Source organism: Oryx dammah, unplaced genomic scaffold, assembly GCF_014754425.2.
Source record: "Oryx dammah isolate SB20612 unplaced genomic scaffold, SCBI_Odam_1.1 HiC_scaffold_2, whole genome shotgun sequence".
Lineage (NCBI taxonomy): Eukaryota > Metazoa > Chordata > Mammalia > Artiodactyla > Bovidae > Oryx > Oryx dammah.
In genome coordinates, this window is record NW_024070186.1 from 23,818,639 (window position 1) to 23,844,196 (window position 25,558).

Sequence of the window (25,558 nt, forward strand, 5' to 3'; positions counted from 1 at the left end):
CACCATCACCCTGCTTGTCACACTGATGTCTGGCAATGCCATTCTGCCATATCAATGGCACACCACCCACCCCACCTGCCCCAACTTGTTCTGGAGTTCCTATACTCCTTGGAGCACCTCTTCCTCTCCTGCTCTCCTCCCAGAGTTTAGTCCCCACGTGTCTCTAAAAACAACCCTCAGAGCTCCCTGTCCCAGGACTGTCCAGTTGCACGGTTCAGAAGCACCACCCACAATGTAATCTACATAAATGATGCCCTCTGAGTTGTGCCCTGGGCAGCCCTAAGTCAGATACTGGGAGAAAAATCATTGACCCCACGTGCCAACTTCTCCAAAACCTCAGTTCTTCCTACATCAGGGACTCAGAAACATAGTGTATTCTAATTTTTCTGACTAAAGTTTAATATGGAGAAAACTAAGATATAACCATACAAGCACAGAATGGATTGGGTTAGATTGCATTTCTTTTTTTTTTTAATCATTTTATTGGAGTATAGTTGAGTTCCAATGTTGGCTAGTTTCTGGTGTACAACAAAGTGATTCAGTTATACATTTACAAATATTCATTCTTTTCAGATTCTCTTCCCATATAGGTTATTACACAATACTGACTATGGTTCCCTGTGCTACGCAGTAAGTGCCTGTTGGTTATCTATCTTATATATAGTAGTGTGTGTGTGTTAATCTCAAGCTCTAATTTGTCCCTCCCCTAGATTGCATTTCAATTGACCTGTCTGTTCTCACCTGGGAAAGTGAAACACTGATCTTAGTTTCAAAACTAGTTTCTGTGGGTGTCTATCCATCTCTCATCCACCTTTGACACAGTAATCAAAACCTCTGATAGAAACAGAAAAGTTATAACTGTCACAATAGAGTCATTTGCTGAAAGCACTTACTTTATTTGTGTCTTTATCTGTAACCATATGTTCAGTCTGCCATCTTGGTCCATAACTATTTGCGAGAAGGTTGTTTCCTTAGGCCCTACCTGACACACACCTGTTGATGAATGAATGAACAAGCAAAGCCAGGCTTTAAAACCTTAAAAAATATGTGTACATATTGGACACCATATGTCCAAATCCACCCCTGATGGAAGGAGAGGAAGTATTATCAGTGCTCTTTTTGCCCAATGGAGAAAAAGAAGACAAGAAAGATTGTTGTCCACTGAGGATGAACTAGAATTCATCCTGATGGCCTCCTCCCAGCCATTGATGTGCTCAGATCCCCTGCTAACCAAAGTCTCCTGTAAGCTACCCTAGTGCCCAACTCCACTCCAGCACCTCCCACACTCTCTCCATTCCCTGATTTCCCTGGTTCTCCTCCCCACACCAGTCCAGGCAGTCAGAGCTATGTGGTCTCTCACTGCCCAAATTAGCACTTGGGAGCTGGCATATAGCCCTCAAAAATCTGAGGGCAGGGCGACCTGTGAGTAGTTATGAGCACAGGGATCTTAGAGCCTGCCCAGGTGAGCAAATACATCCTTAAGAAGCTTAGCCACCAGGAGCCAATCAGATCCTCATTTAGAAAATGTATCCTGGGCACAAAAATCAGGCAAAGGACCAGAAGTGACCAAGAAGCACAAGGGTCTATTCTGGGCTCCAACTTCATCTATTTGAAATATCAGTTCTGAGATGTCACCCCATTTCTTTTCAGACAGAATGTGTTCTCCTCTTACAAGATGTAGCAGGTTAGCAAAGCCAGAAAGAATTGGCCTGTCCATTCCAAGTGGCCTCTCTGGGGCCGCCAAGCTAGAGACTGAAACATTTATCTTTCATTTACTGTTCAGCTTTTATTTAAAGAGGAAGTCCCCAAATGGAATCGAGAGTGTGCAGGTTCTTTTGAGGGCATCTCTCCTTTCTGTGACACGGTGAGCCTGATCTCCATTTTTTCAAGCTCCAAAGAGAAACTCCACTTGCCAACACTTACTTGAGTGATTTCACCTCTAGCGTTTCCATGGTGATGCACATCTCCACACAGCCTGGAGGAAAGGTGCAGCTCCCAGCAATGATGAATATGAACGAAGCTCGGCAGCCCCCCGGGGCCTGGCAGGCTCTCCTAGAGGAGCTGAGTTGCAGAGAGCATTGGATCCATGTGGCCTCTGCTTCAAGTAGCCTGAGATGAATCTCTCCTGCATAGGAGAGTGTGTGTGTATTCCTGGAAACCTCAACTGGCAGGGGCTCCACACAGCAGGTAAGCAGTTGAGTCAGGACAGGAACCCCTGCAGCAGCTGGGAGACTGACTCCAGAGCTGAGTCCCCTGCCGTGCTTTGCTCTGCAGTCAGCTCCATACCTGTGAGTGCTAAGGAGGGAGCCGTTCTGCCTGGGGCTTCAGGAGTGAGGCTGATCCAGGAGGAAACCTTGGTGCAGGAAAGACCAGGAGCAACTAGCAGTGGGGACTCCTTCTCGGCTGTCCACAGGCTCCTATGGCTTAGACCTCGGGGATATCACAAACCACCTGAAACGAGACCAAAACAAAAGTATCTAAGTGAACTGCTTCTTATTCTGGGGAGAAATACTACCATTTTCTAGGATTCTCCAAAAGGTCCCTGATCACCCAAAATAGATGAAGGACCACTACCTTAAAGTGACGGTTTTGGTCTGAGGGGTAGCTGGTGAGAGAAAGCTGACTATTTGACAGGTGCAGTATAGGGTTGTGGCTTCACAAGGGATCAACAGCAACAGAATTGCTCCATGAAGCTCAAACATTGCCCTGTCTGTCTCTTGGACCTCCGCTTCCTAAACCACTGTAGAAGGGCTGTAGAAGCTGCCACTAAAGGAGGAAGCAGGGTGGGGGAGGATAGCTCCTTTCAGATAAGCAACCAGCCTTTCTCTGCCGTTTTCTCTCAGCATCTACCACCTGGACAGTTCTTCCTCTGGGCTCCCAGGTTGCCTAGAGACCAGGGCACCCCTCAACCTCCCCGTCTGCTTTGATGCGCTTCCAGGTGCATACCTAATGCCCTGTGCCGTCATGGCAGGACCACTGACTCACCTGAGAGTCACTCACTTGGAAAGTCTTATATCTGAAGTACTTGGCAGAACATGTGACTAGTCTGGATGATGCTCACTGTGAAGATGGACAGATTAAGACCTTGCAGGGTTCATGGAGTCTGGGAAGTCTGGGAAGAACAGAGCACTGACAGCAACATTTCCCCACAGAGCTGATTCCCAAGTCCAGTTCTCACGGAGTACAGCAGAGTTCTGCCAAGATCCCAGGAGTGCAGGGTCAGACTGCTTAGCTGTGGGAATCAAAGCATCTTCAAGATGATTCTGTTTGAATTGTGCTCCGCTCACTGCCTGTGTACACATTTACAAGGCCAGTCAGACCAATGCCGTCATCCAATTAGCACATGCCAGCCTCCAGGTCCCCAGGGCTGAAATGAAATAAGCAGGATGAGACCAAACCGCAGCTCCACTACTTTTAAGATAGCCATCCAGAGGCACACAAGGAGGCAGAGTGCACTTGCTCCGACAGCTGACAGTGTTGCTGTAGCCCAGCAAACCCCAGCAAAGGCAGACCTGATACTCCCCCATCAGGACGTCATGACTACGCCCCTTCTCCAGGCCTGGCAGAGAGCCAGGCCCCAGAGAATCAGAGATGAAAGACAATCTGTCTTTTGAACTAGCTCACAGTCTAGTGGGAGATGCAGCCTGGTAAAAAGGCAATTACACCACAGCGAGATAAGAGCTGTGATAGACTGAAGCACAGGGGGCTTGAGAGCACAGAGGAGGGGATGCCTATCTCAGTGGAGAACTGTCAGGGAAGGCTTCCTGGAGGAGGTGAGGCACTGATTCAGGAATTAGCAGAAGGAGCCCTGCGTTGACCAGGCAAATTGTTCAGTACGGTCAGAGCAGGGAAAAGACAGATGTTTTATCATAACAATGGAACTAGAGATGTGAACGGCTTCCTGAGTCGCTGATAATCACCCTTTATCCTGCATCACCTGGAGAGCATGTTAAACAGATTGCTAGGCCCCAACCCCAGAATTTCTGACTCAGGTCTGGGCTGGCACCTGAGAATTTGCATTGCTAGGAAGTTTCCAGGTGCTACTGATGCTGCTGTCCCAGGAACTCCTCTTCCCCAAACCATTTGGAGATGCTTGGATTGAAGGGTGGAAGGAAAGCTATTAAAATGGACTCTTCAGAGGAATGATACTGATTTGTATTTCAGGATCACTCTGACAGTGGGTTCAAGGATGGATTAAATGCGGCAGGATTAGGGAAAGAAAGACAGTCACAAGGTGGCTGTAGTGACGCAAGACAGAATGAAGGCAGCTCCAGCAAGAATGGAGTGAGTGATCGTATGAGACTGGAGACTGGCAGGGCAACAGAGGGCAACAGAAGAATCAAGAACAAAACCAAGGTTTCTGGCATAAAGATTTAGTCCACAGTTTGGTACCGCTCCCTAAGACAGAAAATACAAGAGGACCATTTGGGGGATACAGATTTGGGGCTGATGAGGGATTTTTTCACATGCTAAGTTTGAGATGCCTACAAGACATCCAAGTGGAGACAGCAGCAAAGCAGAGATACAGAGACTTGAAGACTGGGGAGAGATATGATCTGAGAGACAGATGCAGTTTTTCACTCGTGGGAGGGGGTGGGTGGGGGACAGAGTGAAAGTCAGGGAGGAGAATAAGACAGTGACAATGAAAGATGCTCGACATTGCTCGTTGTCAGAGAAATGCAAATCAAAACCACAATGAGGTACCATCACACGCCAGTCAGAATGGCTGCCATCAAAAAGTCTGCAAACAAGAAACGCTGGAGAGGGTGTGGAGAAAAGGGAACCCACTTACACTGTTGGTGGGAATGCAAACTAGCACAGCCACTGTGGAGGACAGCATGGAGATTCGTTAAAAAACTGGGAATAGAACTGCCATATGACCCAGCAATACCACTGCTGGGCATACACACCGGGGAAACCAGAATCAAAAGAGATGCATGTACGCCAAAGTTCATCACAGCACTTTTTACAATAGCTAGGACATGGAAGCAACCTAGATGTCCATCAGCTTTGATAAGGAAGTAGCGGTACATATACCCAATGGAATATTACTCAGCTATGCAAAAGAATGCATTTGTGTCAGTTCTAATGAGGTGGATGAAACGGGAGCCTATTATACAGAGTGAAGTAAGTCAGAAAGAGAAATACCAATACAGTATATTAACACATCTATATGGAATTTAGAAAGATGGTAATGATGACCCTATATACGAGACCACAAAAGAGACACAGATGTAAAGAACAGACTTTTGGTCTATGTAGGAGAAGGCAAGGGAGGGATGATTTGAGAGAATAGCATTGAAACATGTATATTACCATATGTAAAATAGATGACCAGAACAATTTCAGTGCAGGAATTGGGGCACTCAAAGCTGGTGCTCTGGGACAACCCAGAGGGATGGGGGGGAGGGGGTTCAAGTTGAGGGACACATGTACACCTGTGGCTGATTCATGTCGATGTATGGCCAAAAAACCCCATAATATTATAAAGCAATTAGCCTCCAATTAAAGTAAATTAATTAAATTTTTTAAAGATATTGTATATATATACAGTGGAATATTACTCAGCCATATAAAGGAAAAATATTAGGTCACTTGTAGAGATGTGGATGGAGCTAGAGTCTGTCATACAGAGCAAAGTAAGTAGGAAACAGAAAAACACATATTGTATATTAAAGCATATGTGTAGAATCTAGAAAAATGGTACAGATGAACCTATCTGTGGGGCAGGAATAAAGATACCTATGTAGAGAACAGTTAGGTGGGCATGGCAGAGGGGAATGAATTGGGAGGTTGGGATTGACATACAGGCACTGTCATGTATAAAATAGATAGCTAGCGGGAACCTGCAGCATAGCACAGGGAGCTCATCTCGGTGCTCTGTAGCGACCCAGATGGGTGGGATTCGGGGGTGGGATCCAAGGAGCGGATATATGGATACATATGACTGATTCACTTCAATGTACAGCAGAAACTAACACAACATTGTAAGGCAACTATACCCCAGTAAAAATAATAACAATAAAATAAAGATCCATCTGCTGTTACAAAGGAAAAAAAAATAATAGTGGGTAAATTAAGAAAGGAAGAAGGCCTAGATCAACACCTTTGAAACTTCATCATTTAAGAGGCTGTCAAAAAGGAAAGCAACAGAGGAGTGTAAGGAATCTGTGCTTTGGGTCCTCCAGGAGACAGACACTGAGATAGAGTTAGGAGAACAAAAGGTTTACTCAGAGCCACACATGGAAAGGAAAGAGGCAGGATTGGGAAGCGCAATGGTCAGACCAGTGCAGACCTAAGCCAGCCAGCTGGGAATTCTGGGGCAAAGATTCCTGTTAGAGAGTCCCAGTGGTTGGGCCCTTCCAAGCCTTGCTCAGTCATTGACTGGGGCCATCCAAGAAGACTGACCCATGGCTGAGGGGAATCCTGAGGGAGCTTCAGTTAGGCAGGAAGTCCTTTCTCAAAGGTGGGGTCTGAGCACTGCATCTCCATGACACTCACAAGAGAAAGAGAGAGAGTGGGAAAGCAACTATCAAGAATTGTTACAAAAGCTGAAGGGAGGAGTTGGGAAGTTAATGAACTTATTTACAAAACAGAAACAGACTCACAGACTTTGAAAACAAACTTATGGTTATTAAAGGGGAAGGGTGGAGGGAGGGACAAATTTGGAGTTTGGGATTAATCTATACACACGATCACACATAAAATAGATAAGCAATAGGAATGTTCTGTGTAGCACAGGGAGCTATACTCAGTATTCTGTAATAGCCTATATGGGAAAAGAATCTGGAAAAGAATGGATATATGCGTATGTATAAATGAATCATTTAGCTGTACACCTGAAACTAACACAACATTGTAAATCAACTGTACTCCAATATAAAATAATTTTTTAAAAAAGAAAAAGATTCGCCACAAAAGCTAAAGGAGGGGATTTGAAGGAAGGAGTTATGGACAACTTGCAAAGCTTTCTGCAGGAAGGTGTATCACGTGATTGCACATTAGATTTAACCCCAGAGGAGTGAGAGGAGCTTTGTCACCAAGGAGCAGTGACAAGTGAAGCCTGGATGTGGAGATGCTGCGGCGTGGGGAAAGGTAGAGATGGAGGGTGTAGACGAGCCCTCCAAAGAGCTTTGAGCAGAAGAGATGGAGAAAAGGGGGGTGGTGTCTGAAGGTACACATGGCTGGGAGGGGATTGCAGCAGGACAAGAGACCGGAAAGGTTCGGGACTTGGATGCGGCTACTCATCCCCCGTCGATGGCTCTCCCCCCACCACTTAGATCCACCTGGGGACCTTGGGGGAGGGGCAGTTGGCTGGTTGGTAAGTGGGGACAAGAGCAGGGGCCACACGGAATCCCGGGAGGGCAGCCCACTGGCAGAACAGCTCGGACCACTTTCTCTGCCACTGATCCAGGTTCAGCGCTTCTGCTCCTGCCCCCACCCGCACTCCCTGGAGGTCTCACTGAGCCACACAATCATAAGTCATTGTCCTAGTAGCTTTATTAGGAGGGGGATAAAAAGCATTAAAACCCAGCTTAATGAAGAGAGGACTCAGAAGGCAGCAGGCAGTCCACTCTCATCTCTCATTTCCTTTGGTCTCTTGGGAGTCCATAAGAAAATGCTTCCATCTTCAAGACCCGGGTGATTAACCTCAGACAGAAATACCTCGAGCCATAGACACATTGTGGGCTTGTTTTGTTCCTTAAAGGTTTTATAATAGGAACAAGCATCTCTCAGTAACATGTCATCGTGGGGCAAACATGGTCTAGCTGGAGTGAGTGCCTGAAGCCTTCCTCCTCTCAAATCTCTGCCTTGATCAATAAAAGATCACAACGAGGCAGCTTCAAGCTTAATTATTTACTATTTCTGTGCTTTCGTGTAAGAGAAATTTTCTGAAGAAATAAAACTGCCTGCTCAATGCCATATGGAGTCAATATCCTGTGCTCTATGAGGTGTTAATGAATTAATTAATCAACTAATGGCAGCGAAGGTCTTCAGAGACCATGGAGGTTCAGCTCCCAAAGGGAGTACTTTTCACTCATACTGGAGATAATTTTAAATCACTCTTTACTTCCTAATAATCCTGGATAATTTCTTAGCCAAAAACACATTAGACTGCCTATTTTCAGTGTCAATTATGTTGATAATATCTTTTTTGTTTTTCTTGTCATTTCCACTTTATAAAGCCAACATCCAATCATCTGTGGAAACAGAAGAATGTGATCCACAGAGAACGGAAACACCTCGTTTTAGCCAGTCAGAGGCAACAACTTTCCCTTGGCCAAGACATTGTACTGTGTTTCTTCCTTGGCTTCTCTTTCCCCTTGGGTAGCAGCAACATGGGTCAGAGAAGTCCAGGAAACAGAAGGAAAGGACTGAGGGAGCCAGGTCCAAAATACTGCACATACTAAATTATGAATTTTCAATATAATATTAATAATAACCAGAGGCAAGGAAGGTAGCTTTAAGGTCTTCCTAAGAACAGTAAGGGAGACACAAGAAATTAGTTACAGAGTAATAGGAGAAATGAGAAATTCCTTTTATGGAAAAAGAGTGGGAAATCCTCTTACATTTTTGGTGGGGATATAAATTGGTACAACAAATATGAAGAACAATATAGAGGTTTCTTAAAAAAACATATCCCATTGTATATATGTACCACAACTTCTTTATCCATTCACCTCTTGATGGGCATCCAGGTTGCTTCCATGTCCTGGCTATTGTAAATAGTGCTGCAATGAACATTGGGGTGCATGTGTCTTTTTGAATTGTAGTTTTCTCAGAATATGCCTAGTAGGGGGATTGCTGGGTCATATGGTAGTTTTATCCCTAGTTTGTTAAGGACTCTCCATACTGTTCTCCATAGTGACCATACCAATTTCCATTCTCACCACCAATGCAGTAGGGTTCCCTTTAGTCCACATCCTCTCTAGCATTTATTAAATACACTGCCATGTTTTAAATAGACAGCTAGTGGGAAGCTGCTGTACAACATAGAAAGCCTAGCTTGGTGCTGCTACTGCTACTGCTGCTAAGTCGCTTCAGTCATATCTGACTCTGTGTGACCCCATAGATGGCAGCCCACCAGGCTCCCCTGTCCCTGGGATTCTCCAGGCAAGAACACTGGAGTGGGTTGCCATTTCCTTCTCCAATGCAGGAAAGTGAAAAGTGAAAGTGAAGTAGCTCAGTCGTGTCCGACTCTTAGCGACCCCATGGACTGCACCCTACCAGGCTCCTCTGCCCATAGGTTTTTCCAGGCAAGAGTACTGGAGTGGGGTGCCATTGCCTTCTCCGATGACCTAGAGGAGTGGAATAGTGAGGGAGAGGGAAGCTCAAGAGGGAAAGTGAAGTGAAGTCACTCAGTCGTGTTCAACTCTTTGCAACCCCATGGCCTGTAGCCTACGAGGCTTCACGGTCCATGGGATTTTCCAGGCAAGAATACTGGAGTGGGTTACCATTTCCTTCTCCAGGAGATCTTCCCAACCCAGGGATTGAACCCAGGTCTCCCGCATTGTAGGCAGACGTTTTACTGTCTGAGCCACCAGGGAAGTTCAAGAGGGAAAGGATATATATATATAATTATGACTGATTTGCATTGATCTATAGCAGAGACTGTGGAAAATTCTGAAAGAGATGGGAATACCAGACCACCTGACCTGCCTCTTGAGAAATCTGTATGCAGGTCAGGAAGCAACAGTTAGAACTGGACATGGAACAACAGACTGGTTCCAAATAGGAAAAGGAGTACGTCAAGGCTGTATATTGTCACCCTGCTTATTTAACTTATATGCAGAGTACATCATGAGAAATGCTGGACTGGAAGAAACACAAGCTGGAATCAAGATTGCCGGGAGAAATCTCAATAACCTCAGATATGCAGATGACACCACCCTTATGGCAGAAAGTGAAGAGGAGCTAAAAAGCCTCTTGATGAAAGTGAAAGAGGAGAGCGAAAAAGTTGGCTTAAAGCTCAACATTCAGAAAACGAAGATCATGGCATCTGGTCCCATCACTTCATGGGAAATAGATGGGGAAACAGTGGAAACAGTGTCAGACTTTATTTTGGGGGGCTCCAAAATCACTGCAGATGGTGACTGCAGCCATGAAATTAAAAGACGCTTACTTCTTGGAAGAAAAGTTATGACCAACCTAGATAGCATATTCAAAAGCAGAGACATTACTTTGCCGACTAAGGTCCGTCTAGTCAAGGCTACGGTTTTTCCTGTGGTCATGTATGGATGTGAGAGTTGGACTGTGAAGAAGGCTGAGCACCGAAGAATTGATGTGTTTGAACTGTGGTGTTGGAGAAGACTCTTGAGAGTCCCTTGGACTACAAGGAGATCCAACCAGTCCATTCTGAAGGAGATCAACCCTGGGATTTCTTTGGAAGGACTGATGCTAAAGCTGAAGCACCAGTACTTTGGCCACCTCATGCGAAGAGTTGACTCATTGCAGAAGACTCTGATGCTGGGAGGGATTGGGGGCAGAAGGAGAAGGGGATGACCGAGGATGAGATGGCTGGATGGCATCACGGACTCAATGGATGTGAGTCTGAGTGAACTCCGGGAGTTGGTGATGGAGAGGGAGGCCTGGCATGCTGCGATTCATGGGGTCGCAAAGAGTTGGACACGACTGAGCGACTGAGCTGAACTGATAGCAGAGACCACCACAACATTGCAAAGCAATTATCCTACAATAAAAGAAAACTTCAAATAGAACTACCATGTGATCCAACAATCTCACTCCTGGGCATGCATCTAAAGGATTCTAAGGGATTCATGCACCCCAATATTCAGTGCAGCATTATTCGCAATAGCCAAGACAAGGAAGCAACCTAAATGTCCATCACCAGAAGAATGGCTAGAGAAGATGTAGTACGTATAGACAGTAGAATAGTTCTCAACCCTAAGAAAGAATGAAATAACGCCATTTGCAGCAACACGGATGGACCTAGAAATTATCACACCAAGTAAAGTAGATCGGACAACACAAAAATCACACGATATCACTTATATGTGAAATCTAACTTTTAATGAATGTAGAAATGAACTTATTTACAAAACAGAAGCAGACTTATAGATATTGAAAATAAACTTATGGTTACCAAAAGGGGAAAGTTGGGGTTGGGGGGGAAAGGGAATAAATCAGGAATTGGGATGAACACATGCGCACTACTACACATAAAATAGATAACCAATAGGGGCCTACTATACAGCACAGGAAACTCTGTCCATTATTCTGACAATCCTGATGAGAAAAGAATCTTAAAAAAGAATGAATATATGTATATGTATAACTGAATCACTTTGCTGTACACCTGAAACTAACACGACATTGTAAATCAACTACGATAAAATTTTTTAAAAAGTTTGTAAAGGAAAGGGGGTAGGATGGAACTTGTTATCAAGAAAGACTACAAAACCTAACTGGGAGATAAGTTTTAATATAAGAAATAAAGTGATAATACACTGGATGAGATGCAGGCCAACTGAGACAGCTTGGTTGATTTTACAAGATTCACAACACTTTCGGAAGCATTAGAGAAAGAAGAGATTAATCTGGTGAGAAGAGGGATGACAGGTCTATGAGATGAGGCATGAAGAAGATTATGATGGCCCTCACTGGGTGAGATACCAATGGGGAATATGGGGGCAGAAATCTCACTCTGTTTGTTTCAAAGCCACATTTTATTGAATGCTTTCAAAGTTAAGTGCTGGCTCGAGCTGGGATCCGAATGATCCCAGGCCCTTTTATCAAACTCAGATCAGTGGTTGGGCTGTAAAGAGTCAGTAAAAGTAACAGAAATGTAAGGAGTAGTGTGTGGATTATCTCCAGCTCAGCTATCTGATGGAGATGGGGAGCCAGTGGCTGCTCAAGGCCAGAGATGGAGACAGGCTACTTGGCAAATGACAGAATGGAGCTTTCATGCCAGGCTGACCTACAAATCTCTCTCTCTTTCTCTTTCCTATTGAAGAATAAAGCAGAAACATTAGAAGGGCAAAGAGGGACTTTAGCTGCCAGAGCTGAGAGATGTGATCTTGGCATGGCCATTAGAAGTCGGAATGCATTTTTTCATAAAAATGTTAATGCAGATGGTGATTGAGACCCATCAGGAGGGCAGGGTGAGTGTGAAAACAATCAACTCTGGGGCCAGAGAGACCACAGGGGTCCTTTTCTTTTTTTTTTTTTTTTTAACCACATCCATGCTGTATACTTGGGCAAGCTACTTAAACTATCAGAGATTTGGTTCCCTTTGACACAGAGTTGTTGTGAGAATTAGATCATCAAGCTAACATATATAAAGATGGAGTAGAGTCAGCCACACAGGAGAGGCATTTAAATGTACTGGCATGTTTAGTAAATGACGAGATGCAGCGTATTATGAAGCGTGTGGGCTTTTGTAGTCTAGACTTGGAACTCAACCACCATTGTTTCCGAAAGAAAAAACATTTTGAGTTCAAGCAACCCACTTAAAAAAGTTATATTCCAAATTAATGTACAAATTGGGCACTGTGTGTTCTTGTTTTTTAGCATCCTGTGCAGATCTAAAATCACTTGATACATTTAAGAACATAAAATGTATTATGTATAAACTTGGTTGCTCATAAAATTATCATGTTTGATATATTTAGAGATGTGAGGACTGGGAAAGAAATTCAGAAATATGTGGGGGATTTGTTTTCCTGTTTATTCTCAGTTTGGACAAAAAAAAGTTTTAAGAAATAAAAATTATTGAGATCATCTCATCCTCACAGTGACCTGACTACCCTTTCCCAGGCAAGCAGAATCCTGCAGTGTGAGACAATGTGCCCCCATTCAGAGGACCAGATGGGTAGACAAGCGAAAATGGGCCACCATAAAGTGTTCTGCCAAAGAGCCCAAGACCTTGTCATTCCTCTGATGTTTCATGATGTCCCACTCCACACTAGACTAAGGATGGATCTGGCATTTATCAGATTGCTGCTTTAAAAGTGCTCCTTTTGGAGTCATTGAAGAGGTTTCAGTGAAGTTTTGACTTCCCAGGTGGCTCAGTGGTAAAGAATCTGCCTACCTGTGTGGGAGACACAGGTTTGATCTCTGGATCAGGAAGATCCCCTGGAGAAGGAAATGGCAACCCACTCCAATATTCTTGCCTGGGAAATCCCATGGACAAAGATGCCTACCAGCTACAGTCTATGGAGTCTCAAAGAGTCAGACACAACTTAGTGACAAAGGTTTAGAGAACCGCTGTTCCATACATGTTCTCAGAGGGGACACTTGTTGTGAGATCTATGTGGACACCAGAGCTTATAAGTGACAACTATCTATTAAGAAATAAATCTTTGTATGTGGTAAGATGGACCTAGAGATTGCAAGTCAGAAAAAGAAAGACAAATACCATATGATATCACATACATGTGAAATCCAAAATAAAACACAAATAAACTTATTTATGAAACAGAAACAAACTCACATAGAGAACAGACTTGTGGTTGCCAAGGGGTAGGGAGGGACGGATTGGGAGTTTGGGATAGCAGATGTAAACTATTATATATAGAATGGATAAGCAACAAGTGTATAGGACAAGGAACTATATTCAATACCCTATGATAAACCATAATGGGAAAGAATATAAAAACAAATGTATACATATATATGTATAACTGAATCAGTTTGCTGTACAGAACAAATTAATACAACATTATAAATCAACTATACTTCAATAAAATAAATTTAAAATAAAAGAAAGAAGTCTTCATAAAAGAAGGTAAGTTGATGAAAGGGGAAAGGAGGGGCAAGGATGTTGGAGGCAAAGGTTGGAATCCTTTCAGCTGCATGTAATAGAAGACACAACTCAAAAAAACTTTTGAATAAGTAAGAGCAAATTAAATAAGGGCACTTACCTCAGATAATAAGCAGTTTAGAATTCGAGCATATTCGGTTTAATTCAATGGCTCAATTATGTCACTGGGGACCCAGGTTCTTTCTGTCTTTTGGCTCAGCCATCCTCAGCTCATTGTTCCTTGTCTTCAGGTTTGAACTCTTACAGTGGCAAGATGGCTGCAGCAGCTCCAAGCATCACATTCTCACACAAAAATATTCAAAGACCTTGAGAGAACATTCTTTTCTTGTGTCTCCTTTTAAAAGTAAGGAAAACATTCCCAGAAGCACCACCCCTTCACTTTACTTCTAACTCATTGGCCAGAATTCTGTCATTGGTAAGCAGAATGTAATTAACAAGGTCAATTTATACGAATAGAGGTTTACCTCCTGGGACTGAGATGAGGTCCAGTAGGTGACAGCTGGTACCTAAACAAAATCGGTTCTGTCATAAGGCAAGGAAGGCACTCTCAAGCAGCCCAAGCCAGGGAAGAAAGCCAGAGAGAGATGGTAGTCCCCATTGGAGCATGGCTCCTTCTATAAAGTCACTGCAGAGGAGCAAAACCCTTTCTGAAATGTTCCTTCAGGGCAGAGACCAGGGTGGAAACGGATTCTTCACAAGCCCATCCCTTGGACACTGTCCCAGGTACTGTATGATTTGAGGGCGTCAGTCAGCTAGAAAGACTCAGTCCCTGGGTTCTTCCAGGATCCATCATTTCAAGTCAAAATATCTGAGAGCTTTTAAGGGCAAGCACACAGTATATTTTGCTCCACAATTGAAAATAAAGATTCAGTAGTTTCAGAGACAGTTCTTATTAAGGTCTGAACTCATTCTTCCGCACGTCTTTCAGAGCCATTAAATCCTCAGTGATGAGGCACTGGACGATAGCTGCTTTCCCTGGATGATATCTGACGTCACTGGTAGGAGCAATCCTGCACTTCCAAGCACTCTGCTCATTACTCTGATAGACATCATATTTAAGACTAATTCATTAGGATGATATTTCATATTACATTAGAGAATGCACTATATAATCTGAATGTGAAGGTGAAGAAAATTTCTCCTCCTCTCTCTTACCTGCTACTGCAAAATGAAAGGGCGCCATCGACCTGTAAAAGGCAACGACCTCATTCACTTTAATAACCTCTACCCTTTGCCCGTGGTATGTGCATTCTAAACCAAGGCAGAAGAATTTATGGGACCACTTAGGTTCTAGTCCACCATCACCTTTAGCAATCTTAATTAATCTCTGAGGTAATCATTCCTATTTCTTAAAAATGGGCCAAGTTAATTGGCATGAAGTTCACTTTAAAATTCTGTCTCCCTTCAGATGCTCTACAAGTTTCTGAAAAGAGCCCCTTAGCATGAAAATGAAGAGCTGAGGTTTCCCAGCTGGTGGAGATTTACAAAGGACTCTAAAAGGTGATATATACTTAGATTTATTTTCTTTAGTTTTGGGTTAGCACAACTTTATTTTAAGAGACTAAAGATTGTTTAGAGTGGGGAAGGGTGCAATGGAGCCAGCCATCAGCACCTCTGCTGGTCAGATAGATGGAAAAGAGTTGTGGTCGACATGGCACAATGCCAAGAACACCAGAAAATCCTTCCAAATTCTGTCTGCTCTAAAATGCAGCAATTGTCTTCCATGTGGAAGAGTCATTTTCCCCAAAAAAGGAGCTAAGGTTCAAAGAATGTTCACAAGAGATATAAAATACTCCAATAATGTAAATTAACACTAGGATGTAATTGACCATTGATGGGCTCTTTCAGGCAAACAGGTTTTCATTGTGGAAAGGGGACATCTAGGAAGGAGAAAGGGCTTCCCAGTTGGTGCTAATGGTAAAGAACCCACCTGCCTGCTAGGCATGAGACATAAGAGACATGGGGTCGGGAAGATCCCCTGGAGGAGGGCACGGCAACCCACTCCAGTATTCTTGCCTGGAGACAAAGACAGTATTCTTGCCTATGGACAGATGAGCCTGGCAGGCTACAGTCCATGAAGTTGCAAAGAGTAAGACACAACTGAAGCAGCTTAGCACTCATTCACACCCAGGAAGGAGAAAAGGACACAAAAATAAAAGTTGAAAGGAGATGACAAGTTTTCCTGAATCCACACCCCCACAAACCCCTACGTCAGCCTGACCTGTCCCTACCAAGACTGAGACAGGTCAAGCAAAACCACTCTATTAAATAAAGCAAGAAGTAAGGGCTAAATCCTGTTTCACATTAAGTGGAAAAACTTTCTTGTAACACACCTAAAGACACAGTGTTCTGGCATGGCCGTGCTGCAGTGATCGTCGTCTTCCCCCGCTGTTCTGACCTGTTGGTCCAGGCTGTTTCTGATCTATCAGAGGCCCACTGCCTTCTTCACACCCTCTGGGCCAGGGGTGGAAAATTGGTTTCATCTTATGTCTCAACTCCAGCAGCTTGGTAGTGACTCCTTGGAGTGTGTCAAGAATTGAACAAGGTCTGCAATTTTCTTTTTCTTGCAAGATAATAAGGTTGCCTACCACAGTTTTATGGAAGTTGGTAGAAAACATGACACTCCTGGGTCAGAGATGAAGGATCATTTATTACTCATTCAACGATTGTAACCAAAGTATTGGCATTTTGCACCAGTTCCCCAAACCTCAATTTCCACAGCATGTTCATGTCAGGTGACCACTGCAGACATAATAGGTTGCATTACAGAAGAGGAACCCTGAACTTAGGGAAACCCAAATCTTTTATAATGAATTTAAACATGCCTGCTCTTGGCTCTAGAGAGAGACAGTCTCTTCTCTACCTTCCAAGACTGTAAGCAAAATTGTCCTTTGCTTGGAAGGAGACACTGTACATTCCAAGGTTGGTCACCAAACAAGCATCCTTGAAAAGACAGTCCAAAACAAAGGGCGGTGAGTGTCTTACTCAGGAGACATGCAGAAATACAAGAGACCCATGGAGGATTGTCTCAAAACAATATTCTCATTTATACAACGTCTTATCTTCTGGAGAATCTTCCCACTCTGTTGACCACTTCAATTAATCAGATGAAATGAAGCTGATTCCAAATCCATTCCGTTTGTCTCACACAGCATTTAATTAAGGCCAGTATCCAAAGGACTCCTAGAAACAAGCCCAGCCAGCTGAACAAATCCCATAAACCAGCAGGGTCTACCTTAGAGAACTGAGTGACTTTCTCCTTAAACTTTTGTGTTAACCTTTCAACTCTGGTCAAAATAAAGACCCATGGGGTCTCTTCCTCTTCTTATAAATACAACAATCCTATTAGATCAGGGCCACACCTTTATGCCTCATTTAACTTTGTATTACTTCTTTAAAGGCCCTGTATCAAACTCTCCTGCCCTATTGGTGGGAATCTAAACTGATACAGCCATTATGGAGAACAGTTTGGAGATCCCTTAAGAAACTAGGAATAAATCTAGCATATGACCCAGCCATCCCACTACTGGGCATATACCCTGAGAAAACCACAACTCTAAGAGACACATGTACCCCAGTGTTCACTGCAGCACTATTTTCATTAGCCAGGACATGAAAGCAGCCTAGATGTCCATCGACAGATGAATGGATAAAGAAGTGGTGGTACATTATATAATGGACTATTACTAGGCCATAAAAAGGAAGAAATTTGAGTCAGTTGCAGTGAGGTGGATTAACCTAGAGCCTCTTATACAGAGTAAAGTAAGTCAGAAAGAGAAAAACAAATATCCTACATTAACGCATATATATGGAATCTAAAAAAATGCTACTGATGAGCTGGTAAAGAATGGACTTGTGAACACAGCAGAGGAAGGTGAGGGTGGGATGAATGGAGAAAATAACATTGAGATATATATATATATATATATATATATATATATATATATATATACACACACTATCATGTGTAAAATAGATAGTTAGTGGGAAGTTGCTAAATAACATAGGGAATCCAGCCTGGTGCTCTGTGATGACCTAGAGGGTTAGGATGAGGGGAGGGAGGGGAGGAAGGGAAGATATTTATATATATATATATGTGTGTGTGTATAAAATTATAACAGATTCACATTGTTGAACCACAGAAACCAACACAAAATTGTAAAGCAATTTCCCACCAATTAAAAATAAATGAAATTAAAAAAAATAAAGACCCTGTCTCCAAATATAGTCACACTGTAGATTCGAGCTACAGCCTGAATTTGGGTGGAACACAGTTCAGTCTGTAACACCTCCCAATGGGATATCATCCAAATAGCAAAAGCTGTAGACGTGAAAGGAAGGAGGCCCATTCAGTATATTCTGGTAGCAAATGGCACAAGAGTATGTGTGGGCTAAAGGAGACCAAGACATGGTAATAGGAGCTGATCTTCACTCTCACGTGTCAGTGATGTGATGTTCAATAGCTGAACCTAAGTGACTTTTTCTCCCACAAGTCTAAGTAAGCTAGTGAGCTGGGGATACATATCAGACAGAGTCTTAAAAACTTGAGTCTCTCCCCTTCCTGAAATTCCCTAGCTTGCTCAGATAGGTGTGCGTAACCTTTGATCCCCCTTGAAGACAGAGAGATTTGGGCCCTACTTTTAACCATCTCTTACCTTAAAGGAACTGAGGTCAAGAGAGATAAGGACAGGGGCTCAGGAAGAATGGAGGGATAGAATGGCTTCATGCCACTAAACAGCATTTCTGGCTAACTTTTTTTTTTATAATTTTATTTATTTATCTATGTTTGGCTGTCCTGAGTCTTCACTGCTGCACGGACTTTCTCTAGTTGTGGCGAGCAGGAACTAACTCTCTAGTTGTGATGCGCAGGCTTCTCAATGTGACGGCTTCTCTTGTTGCAGAGCGCAGGCTCCAGGTGCACAGGCTTCAGTAGTTGTGGTCCCTGGGCTCGAGAGCACAGCCTCAGTAGTTGGGACCCATGGGCTTAGTTGCTCCGCCACATGGGGACCTTCCCAGATCAGGGATTGGCAGGCAGATTCTTTACCACTAAGTCACCGGGGAAGCACTCTTGCTTTCAGAGCATCATGATGGCAGGCAGCTCATGGCTCAACCAAATGAACTTCCAATGTTTTTTGCTCACCTAACACTCTGTGCCAGGCAGCAAGGTCCTCATGGCTAACACAGACCTATCTCAGCTTTGGGAACCCCTTCATTGAGAAGCTTCTTTTTCACATTGCTTTTTTGCTGGAACCACGGTGCTTGTATGCTCTGGCTGACTCAGGCGTGGCTAGCACAGAAGCAACCTTCTCTGAGGAATATCATCTTCATCTGAGGCATCCAATAACTGCTGCTGCTGCTGCTGCTGCTGCTACTGCTAAGTCGCTTCAGTCGTGTCCAACTCTGTGCAACCCCATAGACGGCAGCCCACCAGGCTCCCCCATCCATGGGATTTTCCAGGCAAGAGTACTGGAGTAGGGTGCCATTGCCTTCTCTGTCCAATAAACTAGGGGTCAGCAAACGACGGTGGATCAAATCTAGCCTGCTGTCTGCTGTTGTAAATAAGGTTTCATTGGAACAAAGTCACATCTATTTGTTTATATAGTGCCTGTAGCTGCTTTTGTGCTATAGCAGCAGAGTAGAGAAGTTGCAGGAGAGACAGTATGGTCCACAAGGACTAAAATATTTACTAATTGGCCCTTTACAGGAAAGGTTTGCTGTTCCCTGTGCCATACCATTACCAGGATAATATCCCTAAAGATCTTGCCCAGTTTCAACAAAAAGGGCTAGGGAGATTTTTCGAGGGTGTTGGGGCTGGTCACAAGACTCTATCTAGATTTCTCTGGTTTAGTTCTTCATTCACCAATGAATCATCCTCATTAGCATTATAAGCCCAAATCTTAGGACAGAAAAAGCCCAGATACTAGTCAATGTCTCAACTATGGTTTCCCACAGCAATTTGTCTTTCTCAGGGAAATCTCCCTAAGGGCAAAAGCTCCCTTAAAGTAGCCAGAATCTACTGAAAAAATAAATAAATAAACTAACAAAAACCCTGAGACCTTTAACTCTTGTCTCCAGTGGATCTGTTTGACTTACAGCCAGTAGAAGTCGAGCCCTAAGGGTCTCTACTATTGCTGTTTTTCCTAATACACACCAACCCTCCTCTCCCAGCGGCCAGCCAAAGTTTTTGTGATTTCTACCCATGCCAGTCATAAACTTCCCTCCTTTCTTACTCAGGGTAGATGTATATCTCTGTAACTATTGTCTGAAATGAATGAAACCTCTCCCCACTCAAAACAAACCTTAGTACTAGCTGCTAAATAAGGTGGACTTGAGACTGACCGCTGGCTTTGGTGACAAAGTCTTGGGGGAGAATTAGTACCATTCAGGCTGCTATCTTTGAACTTATTTCCTGGTACTTAGTCCACACCACTTCCCCAGTTTCTTCTCACTAAGGAAAAATAAAATGGAAGACTATTTACCACCCAGTTGATCATACAATTTAAACAAGCATGTTTGCTACCAATTTCCTGGACTTACTCAGATCCCACTCTAAAACCCACAGGTCTCTCATCTTTCCTCTTCCAGAAAACCATGTTTCTGGAGCATCCTATCCTCATCACCAAAACTGTCAAAATATAAGAGTGTCTAAGATTTTCTCCTACTTATAAGCTAACAAGTTAGCCTGACACGATCTTATAGATGCTGATAAAAGATAAGAGACTCCTAGGTCAGAGATAAAAGCCCATTTATTATTCACATCAATAGCAGCATCCAGAGCAAATCAGCATTTTTACACCAGTTTCTGGATCCCAATTTTTACCAGGTAATTTGAAGAGAGCCAGAGGACACCAGCACACGCAATGAGATGTGTTACAGATGAACTCTGACCTTTAAAAATCTGAGTCTTTTATCGTTCCTAGCATATCTTTCTTTTGCTCATGAGGGAGACGCTGTCTCCATCTTCCAAGGCTGTTTGCTACACAAACAATCTTGAAAAGATAGGTCAGAACAATGGGCAGTGAGTGCTTTGCTCAGAATATGTGCAGGCACAAGACAAAGCCAAGAGAATTGTCTCCCAGTAGATGCCAATTGTGGAGAAGGCAATGGCAACCCACTCCAGTGTTCTTGCCCGGAGAATCCCAGGGACAGGGGAGCCTGGTGGGCTGCCGTCTATGGGGTCGCACAGAGTCGGACACAACTGAAGCGACTTAGCAGCAGCAGCAGCAGATGCAAATTGAGAAGGATTTACAGCAGCCAGCCTCGATCAGATGACCAATTAATGATTTCCGACTCTGACCCTGGAGAAAGTACCTGCAATGTTTATGCCACATATTGTATATTTGCATTTTAGTTACCAAAAAAGGTATAAATCTAAAAGAACTATGAGAGAGGTCAGTGGTAATATGAAAAAATAAATATATATGAAATCATAGGAAACTTGTGAATATTGTAAAGCACTATAGAAGTTAAAGATTCTTTCATTCAATAAAAATATTAGTTCCTAATATACCAGTAAGAATGAGTTAATTCATCCGAAATTATAGTGAAAAAGATGACATTCAAAATAGCATTGAAAAACGTGAAATATCCAGGGACAGAGTTAATAAGAAATATGCAGGACTAGATAAAAAGGGCCATAAATTTTCACTAAAGGGCATAAAAATTCGAATTGAATCAGCTGAGAAGCATCCTGTGTGCCAGGTAGAATTTGCTATAGTAAAAATGTCAATTCTCCCCCAAAATTCATTTATACAGTTAATGGAATTCTTGTCCCAAAGATCTGGGTGTTAGAGTTTGCAGAGGGAAAAGGTGATTATCCAGAGAAAACACTTGCTTTTGTCACATGAATCCTAAATTGATGAGTTGTTCTAATCATCATTAGTTGGTCATCCTAGCTACTATAGTTTGCCAAGTTTGCAAGCAACGTCTTGATCTACAAATCTCCATGACTTAGAGAGGGCATTAATACGATAGGTTCCCTCAAGTTTTGCTTCCTCTTCTCACTAAATGCAAGCTCTATAACTGCAGTCTCTGAATTCTTTGCTAAAAGGCCAAAGTGCAAAGTTGTTGCTGTTGTTGTGCAGTTACCCAGTCGTGTCCAATTCTTTGCGACCCCACAGACTGCAGCACACCAGACCTCTCTGTCCCTCACCATCTCCCAAAGTTTGCCCAAGTTCGTGTCCATTGGATCAGTGATGCCATCCAGCCATCTCATCTTCAGATGCCCTCTTCTCCTTCTGCCCTCCATCTTTCCCAGGATCAGGGACATTTCCAATGAGTCAGCTGTTCGCATCAGCTTACCAAAATAATAAAGTTTCAACTTCAGCATCAGTCCTTCCAACGAGTATTTGGGGTTAATTCCCCTTAGGGTTGATTAGTTTGATCTCCTTGCTGTCCAAGGGACTCTGTTCCTCTGCTGTCCAAGGAACCAGAGATCAAATTGCCAACATTCACTGGATCATAGGGAAAGCTAGGGAATTCCAGAAAAAAACCTACCTCTGTTTCATCGACTATGCCGAAGTGCGAAGACAAAGCCCTAATTTTTAAAGTTTGCTCTATTGGACCTTCCCATTGTACCCAGAGTCCCACAGTTGAGACCTCTGCAGCAGACCATATTTATAATGAATAAGAGAGCAATAGAAATGGAGTTAATTATAGGTCCAGCACCAATGACTCTCTCGCAGAGGTTCAGTGAGGGCCTTTTGGTAGCTTCGCAGCATCCTCTGTTTTGATCTATAGTGCCAAATGAAATGCATCAGTAAAACTGTTCTGATACCCAGTGTACACCTAGCTCCTCGATAACTCCAGAGTTGAGCTGGAAATGATCAAAGGAACATTGGAATCTCATGGCTTTCCTATCCATAGGGTGTTGTCTTTTCTTCAATGTCCTCTAAACCTAACATGGAAACTATCCCCACAATTAATTCCATGCCTGCTTGCATCTCCTATGCCTAACAACTAATGCTGATCCAGGACCCGAGACAAGAGGAGAAAGCCCTGGAAAATAGTCAGATCATGGGAAATTGACTCTTTCCCCCACTCTACTCATGACAAAGCAGAAGAGAACGTCCTCATCTTTTATAATAATCAGGAATGCATTTTCCTGCTCCCTGGTTTCTGTGGGTATTTCCTCAACTCACATAAAGTACAAACTTATCTATCTGTAGGAAGTTCCAACCCCCCTGCCAAAAAAGAATTCCACTTATGTGATCTGGTTCCAGCTCTCATCATATTTATGCAGGATGGCTACATAATTTGTGGGGCCCTGTGCAAAATGAAAACACAGGACTGTTGTTCAAAAAACATTAAGAATTTCAAAACAACAAGGACAGAACTTTAAATCAAGTGTGGGCCCTTCTTAGCACACAGCCTTGTGCAAATGCATAGGTTACACAACCAGGCAGCTGGTCCTGCAGTTATGTTTTAGCATCACCCAGGTTTCATTTCTTCAAGTTGACTCCTGTTTTCTGCAGCTTTTAAGAGGTTAAGCCCCGGCTTGTATCACCGGCAAGGTTGTAAACAAGAGGAACATTGACTCTCCAGATTGCTCCAGTATGAGTTTGAACCTGGGGTGAGTGATGTTGGGTGAGGGATAAGAATCTGTGTCCAATCCAATTACTGTTGAAACAGCAGGTAAGCAATAGTAGGTGGCTGCATTTACGGACCTATTGACCTGGCCCTTTCCAGATTTGCACTTCAGAGACTTGTCACACTGCCATGCAAGTAGGACTTAGAAAGGACAATCAGGCCATCCTGCAGGGGTTTCACTGGTTGACCATGGGGCAGGAGGGCCCTAGAGGGCATTCTTGCTTCAGAGAAGAGTATCCCAGTTGACAAGGAGCAGATCCCATACAGCCAACAGACACATTTTGTTTGGCTCACTATATTTTTAAAACTGTAAAATTCTACCTTCAGATCTGGATTTCTATCTTTCATGAATGATCAGAAGAGCTAGAATCCCTGGACCCATATATCTGCCTGGCAACAACCAACTAGAGTTGATGAGTCACTGCCTTTTGAAGAGGCGTACATTCTCCAGGTCCCCACAGTTCCCACCCTTCCCTATTATTCTACACCAACCTAATTAACATAAGCATCCTACCTGCCTGGCCCTGATCTGGAGTATATCAACTTTGTTCCTCATGGGCTCGTCCAAAACTCTGGGAAGCCACTAAGGACCCAGCCTCTACCATGAATCAACAGTGGGCTAAGTATAATTGTAGAATAATTTACTATAATTTCTATAGCCAACTATCACTCTTATTGAAAGCCACATGAAGAGGTGTAAAGTACTATGAAGACGATGATGACAATGATAATGATGTTAATGGCAGCGGTTGCCACTGTTAAGCTCTTAGCAGGCATAGTATAAAGACTGTACTGTATATTATACTGTTTGCTCCTGATAAATGGTGTGGAGCCCTGACATAGGTGCCGTCTGACTTGAGCGTCACCTACTTTCACTCAACTTCAGCCATCAGATGTGACACTCCCTCCCCACACTGTACTAGGGCTCACCAAACCCTGCACACCAATAGGGCACTACGTAATGCGCTGCCTTAACAGCCAAGCCATCCAATTTCTGCCCCTTCCCCACCTGTCTGAGCTACTGAGTCCCAGAAAACCAGAATCCTGAGTCCACTCAGTGGCTCACTGAGTGACCTCTTCATGATGGAATCTCAGAGTATTCCATCCATTGATTAGGGATCTACCCCTCCAAGCCAACCTATCTCAGGGTGTTGACCACAATGAGGGTGGGGTGGAGTGGGGGCACTACCAAGGAGAGGTGAGGAGACCATGGGAAGGATTTCTGCAAGAAGCAACCAGGAGCCACATCTGACTGGCATCCTCACCAGCCAACTTCCCAGCCTCTAGACCAGTGAGAGATTCTCCTTCTCCTCCCCTGTGCTGCCTCCTCTCCATCTGCCCCAGGGCTGACCAGCTGTTGCCCAAAAGATATACTACCAGGTTGCATCCTGAGACGCTGCTCTGTCCCTTTAGGCTTCCTATGTGAGTTCCTTTCTTCAAAACCACAGGGCAACAAAAGCTCAAAGGGGCCCTCCCAGGCACTTAGCCTAGTAGTAAAGAGTACATCTCTATTTGGGGTACTAACCTGAGTTTGAGACCCTCACAGGAGGCTGTGTTCAGGAGTACTTCTGCAAGATTCTTGCTCAAACACATACCCATGTTCTTCAAAACATCTGCTCTTGAAGCTTTAGGACTAGATGGACATGCTGAGTTTCTGGACAAAACAAGATTTGTTAGCTTCTGAGGCTACCAGGGCTACATCATGAGAAAGATTCTGTGTTCTTCAGGTGAGAACCTCTCCAGCATAGCTACAATGAAGTAGGTTCCCAAAGCCCAAAATCTGCTCAACATCTGAGTAGACTCAAGGTCTTACCAGTTCCCACAGAGGGGATCGGACAACAAGAGACTGAATCGTGGGAACTGAAATCACCAGAGAGTGATTGATAGGCTAATATCCCTTATTAGTTCCTGGCAGGAGGGTTCTCACTGAGAAAACTCACGCCAGTCATCAGCACTCAGGACGCCAAATTGCAAGTTCTCCGCTGGAAAGCAGAGAACATCAGCCATAGCCACTGTTCTTTCAGAGAATTACTTTCCAGCACTGGTTGCTTGATGGATTGCCCTTCTTCACTGGAGGGATATTTCAGTCTGAAGAACCAGTACAGGGCATCTGAAGTCAGATCACGCTCTCCCCAGGCAGCATTAGAGGAAATCTTTTAAAATCTTAGTCTCCTGTGTTCCTTTCTC